Below are 4,816 nucleotides of genomic sequence, written 5' to 3'. Positions count from 1 at the left end.
GCCATAGAATCCTATTTTAATGCATGTGGTCTGATAGTATGCATGGGATAATTTCGATTCCTTTGCATTTACTTAAGCAATATGTGGCCTGTTTTGGAGAGCATCCTGTATGCAGCTGAGAAGAATGTGTATTCTGATGTTGTGAAGTGGAACACTCTATAGACATCTACTAAGTCCATTTGTTCAAAAGTTTGGTTGAGTTCTAATATTTCACTAACAATTTTTGGCCTAGTTGATATCTTTTTGTGACTGTACAGTATTGAGATCTCCAAATACAACTGTTTGGGGATTATTTGATTTTTCATGTCTGTTAGTATTTGTTTTATATAGTTGGAGCACTGATATTTGTTGCATATGTATGTATGACTGTTATCTTTTCTTCTTGGATTTTTCCCTTTATGAGGGTATAGTGGCCTTCTTTATCTTTCTTATTTATAATCTCAAACCTTGAAAGATCATTTGATATTTGTCAACCTGAATATCCTTTTTTTGAAGACAGGAATGGCAGGTCTTTACTTTTAAATATTCATTTGGTTATGTTCTAGTTTTCCATGCTACCCAGGAACTGCTTTGTGAATAAACAGTTATTTAAAAAGCAAACCATACAGTGTCCCCACCACTTGGAAGCCTGAGGCAAGAGGACCACAAATTGAGCCCAGACTGAACCCAAATCTCCATTCTGGTCCTGTTTTCTACTTGCAAAGCAACCTTGTGGGGCCAGGCTGGCTTGATGTCTCAGTGATGGCTAATGTATGGCACATGTCTTATTATTTTTCTTTTAAGACAAAAAAATGTTACCATAGAGTTGTTTTTTCCTAAACTAAAATATGAGTATTCATGTTCAACTGCAGTTTTGCACTTTGTGATAAATAAGTGGGCTTGGGGTTGCAGTTTGGCACTTCATCTCTAAGAGGTCCACCATCATCCATATAGTCTGTTCCTCCCACTTTAGCAACTACTCAGCGTCACCCATTCTTGAAGGACTATCTCTAATACACTCTGAAAACTTTCCTTGAAACTCCAGTCTGCTGTTTCTTCTATGCACAGCCTTTTTCTGCAGAACTCTTTCCTGTGTTGATCTTGTGCTGTGTGACTTATGTGGCTTATTTATATGACTATAGCTTATATTAAATACCTTGAAATATCCTTGCTAATACAAGTTAGTCTAACCAAAGAAGGGAAGGCCTTCTACAAAGGAAACTATGATATCTGAAAATAAAATCAAAGAGTACATCAGAAAATGAAAAAATGTCTCCTGTTCATGGATAGGCAGAACCAATACTATCAAAATGGCCATAATCCCAAAGCTGTTATAAAGTTTAAGTGCAGTCCCACTCTAAATACTAACAGTTTACTTGGCAGAATTAGAGAAAACAATCCTGAATGTTGTATGGAACCAGAAGAGAAAAGTAATTTTAAGTAACAGCAGTAAAGCAAGAGGTCTCACAAAATAATAGTGCTAAAAACAGCATGGTACTGGAACAAAAAAGTATGTGGATCATCAGAACAGAATAGAGGGTACAGAATTAACCCCAGACACATTCAGCTGTTTGATCTTTTCTTTTTAAAAAGTAGGTTAAAAGAAAACAACACAATAAAAACAAAACAATAGAAACGATATAGGATTTCAAAATAAGCTGATAGGAAATTGACAATGGTCGCTACATTACATATTGTTATCTTCAAAATAGTTGCTCAAATAACAAGACAGGCATGCAAAACAGATCAAGCAGTATAAGTAATCACAGTTTCTTTCCCTGAACTAATAAGATCAATAGCACAATTATCTTAGCTATCATGTGCATGTGCGTGTGTGTGTTTATGTATTTCCCCTTCTTTTTTTTCCTTCTTTTTCCCCATCCCAGTTGTTCTTTCCTTTTAATCAGTTTCATTGCCTTTCACAATACATACTGTACTGTATCTTATTTCATCTTTCAGTTTCTTACATGAGGGAAACAATATGATGTTCACACATGTGTCTAATTTATTTCACTTATGAACATGGTCTCTAGTTGCATCCATTTACCTACAAAAGCCTCTAGCTTAGCCTTCTTTATAGCTGAGTAGTACCTCATTGTATAAAAATACAACCTTTTTTATCCATTCCTCAGTTAGCTATTTGATCTTTGACAAAGGGGCCAAAAGTATATGTTGAAGGAAAGGTACCCTATACAACAAAAGGTTCTGGGAAAACTGGTTATCTGTTTACAGAAGATTGAACTGGGCCCATATCTCTCACTGTGTACTACATTAAAATCAAAATGGATCAATGGTCTAAACATAAAAACAAAAACAAACCTACTGGAAGATAAAATAGGTAAAAACTAAAAAACTTCTGTACAACAAAAGAATCAATTAGTAGAGTGCAGAGGCAACCTACAGAATGAGATTTTTTTTCTTAGCTACTCCTCAGACAGAAGACTGGTATCTGGAATATAAAATGTTCAAAAAAAATTAGAACATCTGGAGAGAGAGAACCAGGCCTCACCAGGAGGTGATCCCTGCCTGGAAACCATATCATTTTCATTGTTTTCTTGACTTGGGTTTTATTCTTTTTGTTTTATTTGATTATGTAAAATCTGATGACCTGAGAAGCTGTTTGAAAAATAGCAAGACACACTATGGTAGCCATTTTGGATTTATTGTTGGCTTGTTTTGAAGTCCTTTATTGCATTTAGTGTTTTGTTTTTATTCTTTCTATTCTATTCCGTTCTGATTTTTTACTATATCTGAAGGTATCTGTAGCTATCCTGAAGATAACAAAAGACATTGTGGTAACTATTGTTGGTTTTGTAAGGTTTTGAAGTCCTGTATCACTTATACTGGTTTATTTTGATTGGTTTTATTCTGTTTTATGTTCCTTGGTTTTATCCTCTTAAAAAAAATTAGAACACCTAAATGTAAGACACAATCAAGAAATGGGCAAGTGAAATGAACAGATATTTCACAGAGGAAGAAGTATAAATGGTCAAAAAATATGAAAAAATACTTACCATCTCTAGTTGCAAATTAAAATATGGTAAAATTCCATCTTATTCGCCAGGCATAGCGGCACACACCTATAATCCAAGCACTCAGGAGGCAGAGCCAGGTGGATTGTTGTGCATTTGAGATCCACCATTGCTACAAAGTAAGCTCAAGGTCAGCCTGAATTGCATTGTGAGACCCTGTCTCAAAAAGATGAAAAAAAAAAATCCTGGCAAGGCTGCGGTGAATGAAGAACTCCTCTACCTTGTTGGTGGGAATTCAAACCAGTACACCATTATGGAAATTAGTGTGGAGATTTCTCAAAGAACTAGAATCAGAAATCTCACGTGACCCAGCTATACACCTTCTAGGTACCTTCCCCAAAGAGCTTAAGACATCATACTGTGGTCATACCTGCATACCAACACTTATAATAACACAATTCATAATAGCAAAATCCTGGAAACAGCCTGTATACTCATTGGCAGATGAGTGGATACAGAAAATGTCATATAACGGAATACTACTCAGCTATGAAGAACAAATTTGAGGCACTTGTAGGAAAATGGATGCACCTGAAAACATAATTGTATTTTGTTTTGTTGGTACTGGGACTTGAACTCACAATCTCGCACTTGCAGGCTGGCACTTATGCCACTGAGCTAAATCCTCAGCCCTTTGAAAACATAATGTTGAGTGAAATAAATCAGATCTACAACCTGAATGCCATATGGCAGAGGTGGTGTACCTGTGGCATACGTGTTACTGTGTTCTTCTTTTAAGACCAAAGATGTTATAGTACAACTTTTTTCTAAACTGAAATTTCAGTATTCAGATTTAATTGCAGTGTTGATACTTTGTATAAATAAGTGGGTTTTGAGTTGCAATTTGGCACTCAGTATCTAGAAGGTTTGCCATCACTGCTTTATGACATCTCTCATCTGAGTAAGGCAAAGTACAAACTAAGAGAAAATTAAAGAATGAATAGAATGAAACAAGGAAAATGTACCTCTTGCTAATGGGAAGGGGCCTAGGGGACCAAAGGCGAGGAGGAGAGGCAGGGAATGGGGAAACGGAAGATACGCCAGGCACAAGGCCCTCATAGCCTCAGTGAATGTGGCCATTATATGCCACAATCATAAACTAAGATTAATAATATCAACCAGAATGGAAAAGGGGGTATGGGCAACTGGAGGAGACTGGAAGGAGGAGAAGGAAAGGGGATTAAAAGTAGAAACATGCTGTATTATGTACATGCACCGACTTCCCACAAGGACTGCAAATATGTACTTATTTAATAAAGTAAAACTTTACCCAAAAACCCACACCAGGGCTACACATTTGTTTTTGTTTGTTTATAAAATATTGAAAGCTTTTGAAAATATGTCTGTGAAGATGCTTAATCCCTGGTTTAGAAAAGGGCATCTGGGAGCTGTTGATTTATATAGAGAGTTTCTATCCCTCTATCAAACATTTACTTTGAGATGACTGTTACTGTGTGTTCTGAACCCCCCAGGGCTGAAGCACCAGGAAGAGAAGAGGTAAGGAAAATTGTACTTATCTAACCTGACCCTTGATATCCTGAGTGTCAAACATTTGCTCTTTTTTGTGGTTATCACTGTGTGGGGTAGAGAGGGTTCTTTATTGTCACGAGGATCTGGTAACTCCAGCTCCCCAACTGTGGTCAAACCCGTTCTCAGATTCTAGTTGACCACTTGCTCTTTCCTACCTTCTAGACAGAGAAGTAACTCCTAGAGGGTTTTTAGTTTTTACTGAGGTCTTCCTTCTTCCTTGAGTTTTGCTCTTAGTGCTGAAGACAACTGCATTGTGACTGTCCTCATGCAGTTAA

This window comes from Cavia porcellus, unplaced genomic scaffold (assembly GCF_034190915.1).
Source record: "Cavia porcellus strain 051 isolate PalLab524CR breed Dunkin Hartley unplaced genomic scaffold, mCavPor4.1 scaffold_29, whole genome shotgun sequence".
In the NCBI taxonomy this organism is placed as follows: Eukaryota; Metazoa; Chordata; class Mammalia; order Rodentia; family Caviidae; genus Cavia; species Cavia porcellus.
Note: the sequence above shows the minus strand (reverse complement) of the source record.